This window comes from Hibiscus syriacus, unplaced genomic scaffold (genome assembly GCF_006381635.1).
Source record: "Hibiscus syriacus cultivar Baekdansim isolate YM2019G1 unplaced genomic scaffold, ASM638163v2 tig00110945_pilon, whole genome shotgun sequence".
Taxonomy (NCBI): Eukaryota; Viridiplantae; Streptophyta; class Magnoliopsida; order Malvales; family Malvaceae; genus Hibiscus; species Hibiscus syriacus.
Window position 1 is genome coordinate 992,327 of NW_024062926.1, and position 17,431 is coordinate 1,009,757.

At 33.4% G+C, this 17,431-nt stretch overlaps 1 pseudogene; it reads left to right on the forward strand.

The window, feature by feature from the left end:
- Positions 1 to 12,222: 12,222 nt before the first annotated feature.
- LOC120147901 lies at positions 12,223 to 15,756 on the forward strand (annotated as a pseudogene).
- The last annotated feature ends 1,675 nt before the right edge of the window (positions 15,757 to 17,431 follow it).

The following is a 17,431-nucleotide window of genomic DNA, read 5'->3' on the forward strand; positions in this document are numbered from 1 at the left end:
AACCCGTACCCGCTTACTCCTTCTTGGCTTAATCTCAATTTTAGCCTTTTGTTAATCATCTGGACTATCCTCATTATTAGTCTCTATGGTTTATTTCATTGAACTTTGATCAACCTCCTTAGATTTATAAGGGAAAATATTTTCAAAGAATGATTCATTCTTTGATTCCATTATCGTATTCTTGTGAATCTTAGGATTCTTTAATTCATACATAAGAAATCGATACACATTGATATGTTCTGCATAGCCAATGAAAATACAATCCATAGTTTTAGACCTGTTTTTATTTGTTTTGGTAATGGGGTCATTACCTTGGCAAGACATCACCACATTTTCAAATATTTGTAGGAAGGTTTCTAACCTTTCTATAATTTGTATGGTGTCTTGTCTTTTTCCTTTTGGAGTACCTTATTTAAAAGGTAATTAGCTGAAAAGACAATTTCCCCCATATGTTCTGTGATAACCCAGAACTGCCTAATAAGGCATTCATCATTTCTTTTAGAGTATGATTTTTCCGCTCGACTATTTCATTTGATTGAGGATAATAAGGTGGTGTTACTTCGTGAATAATACCATGTTGTGAACAAAATTCATCGAATGGTTTAACATTTTCACCACCACGATCGCTTCTTACCATTTTATCTTTTTTTTAAGTTGGTTTTCGACTTCCTACTTATAGAGTATAAATTTATCTTTTCTCTTAAGCAAATTTACATAGCAATACTTTGTGATATTGTCAATAAAGGTAATAAAATATTTTTTCCTCTTCTCGTTTGGACAAATTTCAAGTCATAAATATCACTGTGGATTAAATTAAGTGGTTCAATATTTCTTTCAACAGTTTGAAAAGATGACCTTGTTAATTTTACCTCAACACATGTTTCACATTTATGTTTATAATTTATATAGAACGAATGAATGTGTTCCAAGTTAATTAATCTCCGCATAGCATCATAATTAACATGTCCAAGTTTACCATGCCATAACTTAAATAACTCAAGTATATATACGAAAGAAGAAATTTTATTCTTATTCATGCTTTTGGCTTTTACAGAGATAAAATTGACTTTCCACATGTCATTCAATATATATCCTCTATCTACAAACATTCCCCTTTGGACAAAATCAACTTTTGGGATTCAAACACCATTCTAAAGCCATAAACACTTAGGAGTGTTCCAGAAATAAGGATTTTCCATATGTCAGGTACATACAACACATCCTGCAGCTTGAGTTCTTTTCTAAAAGTCATCTTCAAGACATGTAGAGATTCTCCCTATTGTTACAAAGTGTCAATTTAGAGAAAGATTTCTTGTCACAACAAATATGGCGTGTGGCACCAGTATCAAGCCACTATTCTCTTAGATTAGAGTCAACTGGGTTGAATTCAGAGATCATAGCACATAGATCTATATCATTCACATCTTTAGTCATTCTTCCCACAATATTAGCTTCGGGAGTTTTTGGCTTTCTTTGGATGTCTTCACTTAGAGGATTTGTGCCCCATCTTTCCATATTTAAAGTATTTTCTTTGAAATTTATCCTTCTTGGAAATTCCACCTTTAGGTCCCAGTTTTAATCAATTATTGGGTTATTTTCCCTTCTTAGAGTCATTGATTTCCATCACGTTTGCCTTAGCCTCTTTTTTGTTGATATTTTGGCAGTAATATTGTTGTCTTCTTATATTCAAAGTCTGACAACCAATTCTTCCATGGTCATTTCCTTCTTTTTGTGCTTCAGATAATTCTTGAAGTCACTCCATCCAGGAGGTAATTTCTCAATAATGGCGGCTACTTGAAATGATTTTTTATGATCATTCTCTAGGCAAGGATTCTATTGATTAATAGTTGGAATTCCTCTACTTGTTTTACTGCTAGTTTAGAGTCAACCATAGTAAAATTTAAGAACTTGACAACTAAAAACTTTTTAGTTTCAACATCTTCAGCTTTGTACTTGTGGTCCAATGCTTCCCATAATTTCTTTGATGATTCATAACCATCATATACTGAATATAATGAATCTTGAAGACAATTCAATATTATATTCCAACATATATAATCTGAATTCCTCCGAGCTTCAATAATGTTGAAAGTAGTAACATTTTCTTCTCATTCTTTAATAACATGAGAATCTTCTTTCAAGAACCTTGAAAGTTTCCTTATGGTCAAATAGAAAGCCATCTTCTGTTGCCACATCTTGAAATTCTCTTTGCAGAATTTCGCTAGCTTTTCCTTGTGGTTAATTTCCACTGCCGATTGACTCACATTCATATTTGGAATTTGAACCGGTACCATCATCTCAGCATTAATGTTAGGTGAACCAGTAGAGTCTATTGTCTCCATCTTTTCTGTAAAAAAAGAACCAGAATTAGAAATAATTCTAATAAACAGAAAATTAATTCTCGTTTTTTTCCGATTTTATTATCAACCAAGATCAATATTCTCAAACAAAATCAGTAATCATAATTACTTATACGACAATTTTTGTTATACAGATTTATTCACATTGATATTCTAGTAAACTCGTTAAGGCAATAGGATAAATCCTAAAAAAAATTGTTTATGTTGAGTTAATCGATCGATGGAATTGGCAAGAGGGGGTGAATTGGTAATTAAAATTTTGGTGGAAGCTTTTGCAAAAAATTGAAAAGATTTGCACAGCGATTTAGAGTGGTTCGACTTTCTCAACCAAAGTCTACGTCCACTACCTTAGCTATCCACACTAAGGATTTTCCAACAAATTCACTAATTTGTTCTTTCTTTTGAGGCCAAAGAGATAACCTTACAACTCCCTCAAGAATATACCTCAATTCTTGAGAACACTATTTCTCAAAGAGAAGATTACAAATTTGCAAACTTACAAGGAAATCCTCACAAGGTAGATTGTTTGCACAATTCTAGAACAAAGAAATGAACACTAAAAAATGAATACAATTGAGTACAAGTAGTGTTCTTGAAAGCAAAATGAATATTGAATGAAAAATAGGCTTGAAATGCTCAAACTTGAGGTTTGATGCTTTCTCTTTGATTCTCTCTTGATTATTGTTTCTTATGTTTTCTTGTTGTTGATCAATGGCTTCTAAGCTTGTTTAAATACACCTTCAAATGATTTTGAACGTTGGGGATGATTAGTGGAGTCAATAGAGCCGTTTTAGTGTGAAATCAATTAATAAAACAGCTTGGAGCATGGGGGGAATCGATACCCCCTCATAGGGAATCGGTTATCTAAGTGTAAAATTCAAATATTTTGACCATTGATCAGGGGGGAATCGGTTCCCTCAGAGCATTTATTTTTCTCGGAGCCAAACCATTCAGGGGGAATCGGTTCCCTCTGGACAATATGGAATTTTTGGCTTGAAACGGTTCGAAATACTTTGTAAAATTGTTTTGAAATTATTGTAAGATTAAAACTTAATTTTACACTTGAGTAAGAATTAAAAATGACATTTGAAAGATTTGAAGTAATATTTTGATATTCGAATAATTATATCGAATATATTGGGAAAATCTTTTGAAAAATCTTAAAATTCATTTAACTTAATTTGTTATATCGAAATATCAAAATGTTTTCAACAATCTCCCCCTTTTTTATATAACAAAACATTTCAGTAATTTTAAGATTTTGAAATCAAGTTTTGAAATTACTCCCCCTTACTTTAACACTTCTCCCCTTTAAAAACACTTTATCATTTTCTCCTCCTTTTTGTTAAATCAAAAAGACCTTTAAAAGATTTTAAACAAGGTTTTGAAATAATTTAGCCAATTGATTATAAATATATATAGCTTAAGCTGCTAAGATCACAATCAAGAGAAATGTTATCCATTAGTTTCATAATCAATATTCATAAACAATGTGATATGGCGAAATTGGTCATATATCTAACATGATATAAATGATGCAAGAATGAATAAATTTAACCAAACCAAATATATATAGAAATATAAGTTCAAACATCCATATTCTATCAAACAAATTCAAGCATCCAACAATCCAAAGTCATTCAAAATGTTGAAACAATAAACTCCATGTTTTATTTCAAAGTACTAAAGAAAGATAAAGAATCAAGCATCCGCAGGAGGATCAGGAGGAGGAAAATGAGCTCGTATAGCGGCCATCTCAAGTGAAAGTGCATCAATGTGTTCATTCATAGAAGCGTTTTTCACGCGCATCTCCCGGAGAATCTCCAATTGTTGAGCTCCCATTGTGGATAAATGAGACTCTATGGAAGTGAAGCGAGAATCCATGGATGCATATCGGAAACCAAATGTCTCCATATAAGATTGAAAGTATGGGGGCATTTGATCCTCTGGTCGTGCTTGTTCCTCTGGTGGAACTTGTTCCTCTGGTGGAACTTGTTCCTCGTGTTGTTCTTGCTCATCGTTAGAGTCGTCGGCTTCCGAAGGTTGCTCATGAGAATGAACCCAAAGACCAGTCTCTTCATTGAACTTCCATCCCGATTTAGTTAAAGAAATAGATTGATTTGATTTTTGAGGGGAAAAGAAGCATCAAGACCAACTCTAAGCCCAACCTTTTTAAACATATTACTAAGAATACAACCGTAAACTAAAGAATAACATAATTTCTTATTGGGAACAAGATTTACTGTTTCGAAAAGTTCAGAAAAGATAATCTGTGGAAGGTTGATTTTAAGATTATTTTGGACACAATGTAGCCAAAATAAATCCATGGCTCGGAGAGTAGAGTAACAGCCTCTGGATGGTCGAAATCTCTAAGAGAAAATGGTCGTGAAGATCTAACACACTCGCACTATCCCTTCGTTTATATTGAGATCCTACCGTCAGTTTTTCAATGTCTAACCCTTCATTATCTAATCCTAATGCTTTGGCTATGTATTCCGGGTCAAGATGAAAGAATCGTCCTAGAAGATAGGATCGAATTCCTGTGGTAAAGGTTTTCTCCCGGTTTTGAATGCAAACGACATTAGAGTAGAAGATACGAACGAGTTGATGGTAGACTATTGGTTCAAGCTCAAAAAGTTTGTCAAATTTCCACTCTTGAAGAGTAGGAATATGTCAAAAATTGATGTCAAACATGGCTTGAAGAGATGAGATGCATTCTTCCCGGATTTTGTAGGACTCAAAGTATTGACAAAACCTAAAATAGAGATTTTGTCTACGACCGGGTTCATTGAAGCAAGAATTGCGAATGGTCATGTTTGGATCATCGGGATTAGGGATAGGAATTTGTTGGATAGGTGGAGGATTTGGAGGTGAGTTTGGAGGTTGACTAGAACGACTAGAAGAAGGTCTAGAACTTTTGTGAGACATGATTTAAGGTAATCGGAATGGAAAGAATAACCTACAATTTTAAAACACATATATGCAATATAATCAATCCCAAAACTCAATTGAGTCCTCAATATCTCAAGGTTCTCTAAACCAATCCTAATAGGCAAAGTTTTTGAAAACTATTGAAAAATAAAGTTTTGAAAATCAATATACGTATAGTTTTCATACTAACAACATAATTAAATCAAAATACAACAATTTGAAATTAATTAATTTTTTTTAATTTCGAAAATTCAAGAATTAATTGAAAAATTATGAGATTTTGATGAAATTAGTTGTAAAATCTAGTTTCTAAACACTAAACAATCAATGCCCGATCACTATTTGAATCTAGAACAAATTAAAACTAGTTCTATGTTCAAAAATTGATAAAATAGAAGTTTTGGAAAAATACCTTGAAGAATTTTAGATTTGAGTGATATTGAATGAAGTTTGCACAATTTTGATGATTCCAACAGGTTTAGGAGTTGATATTTGAAGTAATTTATTAAAAACAGTGTTTTTGATGAAATATGGAGATAGGGAGAGAGTAGAGAGGAGAACGATGACAAAGAGAAAGAAGAGAGGTTTTGAGAGAGGGAGGGTTTTCTGGGCGTGATATAACCAAGGGGGTATCGATTCCCCTACAGAGGGAATCACTTCCCCTTCAAAGGGGGGATCGGTTCCCCTTCAAGGGGGGTATCGATTCCCTATGCACTAAAATTGCTAAATTTTGATTTTAAACACTCAAAATGCTAAATTAATTTGCTCTAGTGGTATTGACAACTCATATTATGAAACATTAACTATGCTTAATCAATCAAATCTATCATTTAAAAATTATTTGAACATATAGTCAATTTTTCACAAAGAATCATAAACTCCCCCTAACTAATAGCAAAGAATGCAATCAAAATTAATTATAAGCATTTTTCATTTATTCTTAAAAGTGCTAAAATTATTTTAAACACTAAGTGAAGATAGGTCAGTTAAACCTAATTCTCTCCTAAGTGTCCAAAATCTTTCCTTGTCTAAAGACTTTGTAAAGATATCCGCTAATTGATGCAAAGTATCAACAAATTCTAGAACTATATCTTCCTTAGCGACATGGTCTCTAATGAAGTGATGTCTTATTTCAATGTGCTTAGTTCTAGAGTGTTGGATGAGATTTTTAGTGAGACAAATAGCACTAGTATTGTCACACTTGATAGGAATGGTACCTACTTCAATTTCATAATCAAAAGTTGTTGTTTCATCCATAAAACTTGTGCACAACAACTACCAGCTGAAATGTATTCTGCTTCAGTGGTAGATAATGCAACACAATTTTGTTTCTTTGAAAACCAAGAAATCAGTATATTTCCAAGGAATTGGCAAGGACCAGAGGTAATTTTCCTATCTAATTTGCATCCTCCATAATCCGCATCAGAGAAGGCATGCAAGCTAAAGCTAGTTTCTAGGATACCAAAGTCCTAATCTATGAGTGTCCTTAAGGTATCTAAAGATTCTCTTAACAGCTAGTAAATATGGTTCCTTAGGGCATGATTGAAATCTAGCACATAAGAAAACACTAAACATGATGTCCGGTCTACTTGCAGTTAGATAGAGCAAAGAGCCAATAATTGACCTATATAATTTAACATCCACACATTTACCTCCTTCATCCAAGTCAAGCTTTGTAGAAGAGCTCATTAGAGTGTCATGAGGTTTCCCATTTTCCAGTCCAAACTTCTTGAGCATATCTTTGACGCATTTAGCTTGATTAATGAAGATGCCATCTTTTCTTTGCTTGATTTGGAGTCCCAAGAAAAATAAGAGCTCCCCCATCATGCTCATCTCGAATTCACTTTGCATTAGCTTAGAAAATTCTTGACAAAGAACATCATTAGTAGAACCAAATATTATATCATCAACATAAATTTGAACTACTAATAAATCTTTACCTTTATGCTTTAAAAACAATGTAGTGTCAATCTTCCCTTTTTAAAATCATTTTTCAATTAAAAAGTTTGACAATCTTTCATACCAAGCTCTAGGAGCTTGTTTTAAACCATAAAGTGTTTTGTCAATTTAAGAACATGATTTGGAAATTTTAAATCTTCAAAATCAGGAGGTTGTTCCACATACACTTCTTCTTTTATAAAACCATTTAAAAATGCACTTTTAACATTCATTTGATATAATTTAAATTTATGAAAACATGTAAATACTAATAACATTCTAATTGCTTCCATCCTAGCTACGGGAGCGTATGTTTCATCATAGTTTATGCCTTCTTCTTGAGTATAGCCTTAAGCAACAAATCTAGCCTTGTTTCTCACTATATTACCACTTTCATCAAGCTTATTCCTAAATACCCATCTAGTACCTATAGTAGATTTATTATTAGGCCTTTCAACTAATGTCCATACTTTACTTCTCTCAAATTGATTTAACTCTTTTTGCATAACCATAATCCAATGTTCATCATTTAATGCTTCTTTAATATTCTTAGGCTCTATGCATGAGATAAATGCAACATAATTACAAATATTTCTAAGAGAAGATCGAGTTGTTACCCCTTTGGATGGATCACCTATAATCTCACCATCCTTGACATAGTTGTACTCTCTTGGATAAGATACTTCCCTTTCTTCAATGGTTTGATTCTTGAGAGGATCATGAGTTTCCTCATCTTTCGTTTCTTCCTTTGATGATGGTTCTCCAACGTCATGTTTAACGTCATTTGTATTTAAAATGTGTACATCATCATTCACACAAGAATCCTTCCTCGGAAGGAGATTATCATCGAAAACAACATGTATAGACTCTTCTACAACTAAAGTTCTTTTATTAAATATTGGATAAGCTTTAGAATTTAAGGAATAACCCAGAAAAATTCCTTCATCACTTTTAGCATCAAATTTGCAAGATTGTCTTTACCGTTGTTTAAAACAAAACATTTATATCCAAAAGGATGAAAATAGCTAATGTTAGGCTTTTTATTTTTTAAAAAGTTCATATGGAGTTTTCTTCAAAATAGGCCTAATCATTACTCGATTAATAACATAACAAGCGGTATTTGTGGCTTTCGCCCAAAAATATTTTGGCAAATTGTTTTCGCAAAGCATGGTTCTAGCCATTTCTTCTAAAGTTCGATTTTTCCTCTCAACAACTCCATTTTGTTGAGGGGTTCTAGGTGCTGAAAAATTATGGCTAATACCATTAGAATTACAAATTTCAGTAAATCCAAGATTTTCAAATTCAGTTCCATGATCACTCCTAACACTAGTTATAGAGTAACATTTTTTGTTTTGGATTAATTTTGAAAACATGATGAATTTTTCTAATGCTTCATCTTTAGTACTTAAGAATAGAACCCAAGTAAATCTAGAATAGTCATCTACCAATACAAATGCATATTGTTTTCCACCCAAGCTACTAGTTCTAGATGGCCCAAAAAGATCTAAATGAATCAATTGTAATACTCTACTAGTGGATACGTCATTAATGGTTTTAAAAGAAATTCGCTTTTGTTTTCCTTTAGCACAAGCATTACAAATGTTAGATTAGGCAGCCCTCGAACCAAATCTCCTTGAACTAACCGTTGCAAAACACTCATACTAGCATGTCCTAGTCTCCTATGCCATAACCAACTATCATGCTCATCCTTAGCAACTACGCATAAATTAGTCACATCTATAGAGTCTAAATGCACCATGTATATGTTTCCTATTCTATGACCAACAAGCATAATCCGATTAAATGCAATGTCAATAACTTTACAACCATTAGTTTCAAACATGACATTGAATCCTTTATCACAAAATTGACTAATGCTCAAAAAGATTATGCTTTAATCCATTCACATATAAAACATTTCTAATTTGTATGGAAGATGTATTATCTATTGTAACTATACCTTCGATGTAACCTTTTGAATTATCACCAAAAGTCACTTCTCCTCCATTTTTGGCGTTAAGCTCTATGAACCGACTTTTGTCTCCGGTCATGTGTCTTGAACATCCACTATCAAGGTACCATGAATTTGAATTTGTTTCTCGTGCCTTGTAGCAATGCTCCTTTTCCTACAAACATAGATTAATTTCTAATTTTTGGTACCCAAATTCTTTTGGGTCCATATTCATTAGTTTCCAAAATCCTAGTCCCATTAGGTATCCATTTGTGTAGGATATCCTTATCTTTAGTAGTAACGAGTCCTTTAGGAACTCATATACTTCTAACGATTTTTCCATTAGAGGTTCTTCAGGGACCTCTATGATTGTAGTTTTTAAAACTTTTTATAACAAAGTTAGATTTTGAATTTTCTCTATTTTCAAAACGTTTTGTTCCTACTTTATCAAAAGAAGCTTTAAGATCATCAATTTTCTTTTGATGGTCATCATTGACCTTTGAAAGTAAATTTTGCAAATCCGAATTTTTCTTTTCAAACTCTTCTAGTTTGATTTGTAAATCACTAATTTTACTTTCAAAATTATTATTGGTTTTGGATATAAGCTTATTTTTATTTTTCAATTTTGAAACATCGTTTTTATATTTTAAAAAGAATTTCTCATAATCCGAAGTCAACCCATTATATTCCTCTAATAACTCATCATAAGATAAATCATCTAATTCAAATGAGTTAGAGGTTACCTTAGAATCTTCCCCGAATGCCATCAAGCACAAGTTTGCTACTTCTTGTTCCTCTTCATCGGAACCTTCTTCATCGCTCTATGTAGCCACATGAGCCTTGTGCTTATTCTTTGATTGACAATTTCTCTTCAATTGTGGGCAATTATATTTGATTTGCCCTGGCTTTTTGCATTCATAGCAAATGATAGGGTCCTTCTCTTTTGGTTCATTTTTTAGGCCTTCATTTCGTTTGGATTTTCTTGCTCGGTAAGGTCTCATCATTTTTCTGAACCGTTTGGTAAACAATGTCATTTCCTCATCATCGTCATCTTCATCTGAATCACTCTCATCTTTTGCGGATTTGAGAGCAACTCCAATGTTTTTCTTCTTCTCCTTCTCCTTTAGTGTCTCGTCAATCTTATCGAGGTCCACCTCATCTTCAAGCATCATTTCATGAGTAAGGAGGGAACCGATTAGCTCTTTAAGAGTTAAGGACTTTAGGTTCTTAGCCTGGATGATTGTCATCTTCTTGGATTGCCACGATTTTGGAAGTGAGTAAACTAACTTCCTTACAAGCTTTTCATTTGGAATGATCTCTCCATATGATTTGAGACCATTTACAATCGTTGAGAATCTATCCGTCATAGCTTTGATATCTTCATTTTGTTTTATCCTGAAATTTTCATAGCTATGTGTTAGAAGACTAATTTTAGATTCTTTTACCTCGTCGGTGCCTTCATGAGTGACTTGTAGTATATCCCATATTTCTTTGGCGGTTGTACAAGATGAAACTCTTCCATATTCATCTGGTCCAAGAGCACAAAATATGATATGGATGGCTTTGGAGTTGAGCTGGAACATTCTTGTCTCTCCTTCACTCCACAATCTTGGATGAGTGAGAGGCTTGATATATCCGTCTTCTACAATATTTCATGCTCACATGTCACTTGCTTGAATGAAATACATCATCATATTCTTCCAATAGGCATAGTTAGCTCCATTGAAGAAAGGAGGCTTGTTGACGGGCATCGAATCGAGACCGGAGTCGACATTTGAAGTAGAGGCCATTAATGACTTGATAATCGATATAACTCTTCCTGAATCAAATTAAGAGGCGATTAAACCTTCAAATGAGTGAGGCTCTGATACCAATTGTTGAGTTAATCGATCGATGGAACTGGCCAAGAGGGGGTGAATTGACAATTAAAATTTTGGTGGAAGCTTTTGCAGAAAATTGAAAAGATTTGCACAGAGATTTAGAGTGTTTCGACTTTCTCAACCAAAGTCTATGTCCACTACCTTAGCTATCCACACTAAGGATTTTCCAACAAATTCTCTAATTTGTTCTTTCTTTTGAGGCCAAAGAGATAACCTTACAACTCCCTCAAGAATATACCCAAATTCTTAAGAACACTTTTTCTCAAAGAGAATATTACAAATTTGCAAACTTACAAGGAAATCCTCACAAGGTAGATTGTTTGCAAAATTCTAGAACAAAGAAAAGAACACTAAAAAATAAATATAATTGAGTACAAGTAGTATTCTTGAAAGTAAAATGAATATTGAATGAAAAATAGACTTGAAATGCTCAAACTTGAGGTTTGCTGCTTTCTCTTTGATTCTCTCTTGATACTTGTTTCTTGTGTTTTCTTATTATTGATCAGTGGCTTCTAAGCTTGTTTAAATACACCTTCAAATGATTCTGAACGTTGCAGATGATTAGCGGAGTCAATAGAGCCGTTTTAGTGTGAAATCAATTAATAAAATAGCTTAGAGCGTGGGGGGAATCAATACCCCCTCATAGGGAATCGGTTCCCTAAGTGTAAAATTAAAATATTTTGACCGTTGATCAGGGGGAATCGGTACCCCCTTGGGGGGGAATCGGTTCCCTCCGAGCATTCTGTTTTTCTCAGAGCCAAACCATTCAGGGGGAATCGGTTCCCTCTAGACAATCTGGAATTTTTGCCTTGAAACAGTTCGAAATACTTTGTAAAATTGTTTTGAAATTATTTTAAGATTAAAACTTAATTTTACACTTGAGTAAGGATTAAAAATGACATTTGAAATATTTGGAGTAATATTTTGATATTCGAATAATTATATCGAATATACTCGGAAAATCTTTTGGAAAATCTTAAAATTCATTTAACTTAATTTGTTATATCGAAATATCAAAATGTTTTCAACATATAAAGATACTCTTATGCCAGTTGGATATATGATATTCAAGATTCCAAAGGTACAAGTGAATATTATTCACTTTAAGAGAGGGAGTTGTGTCTTGGAAATCCTCAGACAAACGATAATAACTAGATCCACAATGGAATCTGAGTTTGTAGCTCTAAACAAATCTGGAGAAGAAGCAGAATGGCTACATAACTTTTTTGATGATATTCCAGAATGGACGAAACCTGTGCCCACAATATATATAGACTGTGACAATTAAGCAACAATTGCTAGAGCACAAAATTTCATGTATAATGGTAAATCGAGACATATGTATCGTCGACACAATATCATTAGACAACTAATCTCAAATGAAGTTATCTCTATTGATTTTGTAAAATCAAAGGATAACATCACAGATCCGCTATCCAAAGGTTTAAATCGAGATCAAGTTGAGAAACATCTAAAGGAATGAGACTAAAGCCCTTGAAATTTAAATGTGTTATGTGAAGGAAAACCCTACCTTGTTCATTAGAGATCCCAAGATCTAGGTTCAAAGGGACAATATAATTGCATAACCCATGTACAATCAATGTGAGGTTTTCTTATCCCAAGTTCGTTCCTATGATGTAAACAATGATCAAAGTGGTATAGGCTAAACTAGGCTTTTAGTGACCATTATGTGTTGCGGTAAGCCGAGCAACATAAATCACCTATGTGAGAGTGAAGTGGGGTCGCTTCAAGGAGACTATTGAGGCATAGTTCTCTCAAACTCTTGCAGAACCATGCAATGTCCATGGCTTTAAGGACGTACCCGTAAGAACTAAATTCTTATCAGAGGGGTAGTTGTGTGAAGTTTGCCATCGTTTACATAAGTGACAATACTGTTTAACCAGTAAAGTAAATATATTGTCACTAGGGAAGGTTCAAAGGAGGACACCTACCTATTCTATGCAATTATCGATCGTAGAGGCTATCACCACACCGTGTCAAAATGTTTTTGATTAAATCATCAATTTCAATCATGTGGGGGATTATTAGAAAAAATGGTGAATTACATTGATGGATTTAATATTTATATTAAATTCAAAGTCCTTTTAGATATTTCAAATTAAAAGATATGATTTAATTTGAATATTAGTAGGATAATTACTCTTTTAATATGTCAATTTAAAATTGTATATGTTACCTTTTTAACTTTGATTATTAAAAGATAATTATATAATTTTGTATATTTTAAATTAAAAATAATATTTGTTTAATTTGAATAATAAAAGGAGTGTATATCTGTTTAATATTTTAAATTTAAAAGATATTATTATCTGTTTAAATTTAGATATTAAAATATATCTGATTGGAGTAAATCTCTCAAGTTTAATATTTTAAATTTAAAAGATATTATTATTTATTTAAATTTAGATATTAAAAGAGATTTAGTTGAAATAAAACTCTCAAAATTCCCCTATAAATACTGAGCAAATCTCTCAGTTTTTCACAACTCAAAATTCAAGAAGTTTTATTCTCTTGAAAATATTTTCTCTCATTCTCAGAAGATATTCCTTTTCTCTTAGTTTTTCCGGTGATAGTCGAAGGCAAGGAAAATTCGTGATCTCTATTGTTGTGCTATTGTATCTGATCGTCTAGTTATTGTATCCTGAGAGACAGACGATCAAAGGATTTTGAGCACCAATGAGTGATCGAAAATCTGTCTTAAGGAAATTGTGTAGCGACATGCTTTAACTGATTCCAATCTCATGATAAAAAATTAAGAATATTTTGTTTTTTTTAATTCTATTTAATTTTTTTTTTAAAAATTGAATCTTTCTTTTATTTTTTTCTAGTTTCAATTTAGTCTCAATTTGTTATTCTAGGTGTTAACGCAGCTTCCATGGTTCCAGTACTTATTCTTCAGAAACTCGCCACCAAGTTTCAATTTCTTCCCCAAACCAAGACTCCCCTTCATCAAACTCACTTCCCTAACCTTTTTCTCCTCTCTTTCGACGACCGAGCTTATACCTATCACTGGTTTTTCACTCCCAGAGGAGCCGAAGCTTGAGATTTCATTGGACAAGCTGTTAGTTCCACCTGAAACCGAGGTTGCTTGCGTTGATCCTGTCTTAAGCACCAGAATCTTGAAAGGGTCGAATATAGTTTTGAGTAAGTACGCAAGGGATGCTCAAGTGGTTCAAGCTGAGTTCGTGAAGATCAGTGTGAGAACTGAGGATTGTCCTTCCGATGGGTTGCCAGAATTTGTGCTCGTCGATCGGTCGAATGTTGGGAAATCCTTGCTTCTTAATTCGCTAGTAAGAAGGAAACGTCTTGTTCTCACGTCTAAGAAACCTGGTAAAGTTGATTTATAAAGCAAATTATGACAGGTATAATGCTTAGGCTCATGGATTGTTTACTCTTAGAGAATCTTGTCAACATAAAATGTCTGCTTTAAAGCAAGATATCTGCATTTTGTTGATGTTAATTTTGTTGAATTTGAGAAATATTAGAAGCTAGAAATTGTGAAATGAACTATTTTTTGTTATGGATAACGGCAAGCAACCAATATCAAACAATCAAAAAAGAATTTACTTGATAAATAAATATAAATGTGTGATTATAACAATGTGATTCCTAATGAAACTTTTGGACTGTGAGGTAAGTAAATTCCTATCATTTGCAGGGAAGACGCAATGCATCAACCATTTCCGTGGTACCTAGTGGATTTGCCTGGATATGGGTATGCTTTACCTTCAATTGCCTCCCTCTATAATCGATTCTTTCTTTAAGCCTTGTATGAGTAAATACATGCCTAGAAACTTTATACGTCCCAATTTTCCAGTCGGTGGAACATTGGAAACTTGCCTTCAATGATAGTTGGTACTTGGTGGATTTGCCTGGATATGGGTATCCTTTACCTTCAATTGCCTTCCTCTATAATCTGTTCTTTCTTTAAGCCTTGTATGAGTAAAATCATGTATCCTTCCCATGAGCAACATGGGGATGGAGCTTAATTGAATCACTTTTTCCAACTTTAAACCATGGGGGGTTGATATATTTGATTTATAATCTTTTATGTAGTCTTAGGTTTACGGCTTAGTTTATCTGTTACTATGAATCAGTTGGATTCCGACACAGATGCAAAAAGTTCTTAAAATGTTATCCGAATGCCGGATTCTCTTACAAACTCTGTTTTGGTTTTCCTCCATCAAAGTTATGTCGTTACATAGGAGTTAAGTATGCCTTTTGGCAGTTGCAAACTTGCGTATAGTTGTCGCCCCATTACAATTTTTTTCTTGAACAGGTATGCATCCGCACCTCAAGAACTTCGAACAGACTGGGGCAAGTTCACCAGAGACGTTCAATGCTAGTATCGGTTTTTCTGCTTATAGATGCTAGCATTCCTGCAAAGAAAATCGACCTGGAATATGCTAGCTGGCTAGGTCAGAACCAGATAATGTGATCCAGTTCTAATAAAAATGTAAATATTGGTACAAGGATATGAGCAACCGACTTTCATATGTCACCTGTATAATCTTATCGAGACAGTAGGAGAAAGCCCCATCGAACCAACTGTTAAGTTCTCATTCTTCAGATCCCCATGACACTGATATTCACCAACTGCGACAAGCGGTAGAAGAAAAAGAATGGTGGAAAAAGGCCTGAAGGAAACATTAGCTATTTTCAGGAGCTGAAATAAGATTCTATTGCATATGGTGCAACTACGGAATTATTGGCTGAAACACTGAAGGCAAGAGAACCCCCAAAATCAATCAAGCTTTTGTATGTTGCTGATGTAGTTTTGGACTTTGTTTAAACTATATCACCATGCTGCTCGAGTCAGCCATTAATGAGAACCAGCAGCTTCAAAGATTTGCCAATAGTTAGTTCATCAATGGGATAGCACTATTGTATCAAATGTAAAAAACCCCGAGAATCAAACTGATGCTGTGAAGATACATGATAAAACAGAACTTTCTGTTCGTAGATATAAGAAAAATATAAGTACACTAATGTTTTGATAAAATCACAAAATTTCTCGTTTGTAAATTCAGAAATCGAAAAAAACAGAACACCAGAATTAACTTAAGCAGCAGCAACAGAGGAAAATTATCAATTAAGCACACCAATAGAAAGGAAAAAGAAAAGCAACCATCTTTTGTCACGAATCAAGGGAAACACAGGAATGGTCAACAGAAATTGCCAGCTCAAGGCATGAGTCAGCAAGGATCAGCAAATGGGATTCAATGGCAATAAAAGCTTGGTATATATATAAATCCAATATTTTAAAGAAACATAATTGACTGGAAAATAAATCGGCCACAGATCCAGGATGCTATCTTCAACCAAGAAATAACAATCAAAGATGGCTTGACATAATAATTTTGACCTAAAATCTACACTATAACCACAGACATGAAAGATCAGAAGAATCAAAAAAAGAAAACGGCAATGGTTTTGGTAATATTTTAAGTCGAAATCAATAAAACATAGAGCCAAAAATTTCATGGAATGAGTAACTATAGCTAATTCTTAAAATTTACAACCTTCTCTAAGTTCAGCTAAACAAGCAACAATGAATAAAAACATAAGGATTCAAAAAAATATACTGTCTTACATTTTAGTAGGGTAACCACAAGCACCACAACAGCTCTTCTGGAGATGGTAGCTACGGCGTCCACATCGAACGCAAAGGTTATGGGTCTTATTTCTTCTATTTCCAAAGCTTCCATTTCCTTTCCCCTATCAAAAAAAAAAAGTGAAAAGAAAAACAAATTTTAGAGTGAACTTCACATTTAAATTCTCCGTAAACTACGACAGAGAATTAATCTATAATAACTACTTATTACCATTTCTTCTGGCGGTGATGCTACAAAAACCTAGAACGATGGGGGAATCGAAGAGAAAGTGTAGACGCAAAATTAGATTAATATAACAAATATATATGTTGATTTCTGAGTATGGATTCTTAGGGTTTCATTTCAGAAATGGGTTTGGGCTTTTTGTTTATCTGGATTTTGGGTTAAAATAATGGAAGATTTAATTGAAATGGACTAAAAATTATTATAGTAACATTATATTGCTTATTTATTAAAAAAATAATAAAATTTATTTTATAAAAAAAATATTAACACTATTATGCATGATGAAAATGAATACATAACAAAGCATGAGCAACATTATCTTTCGCTTATAGGAGATGGTAAGTTCCGAAAAGTTTGGAAACCCTTCCAAAAAGACTAGAAACCCTAATGATAGTATTGGTTTTTCCCCATCCGGACGGCCGCCGGACGGGATCCCTTCGGTTGTCTCTTTGGCGGTGCTTGAACGCACGAATATTGATGCCACCATAGAGGATCGTCCGGTGGAGAAAA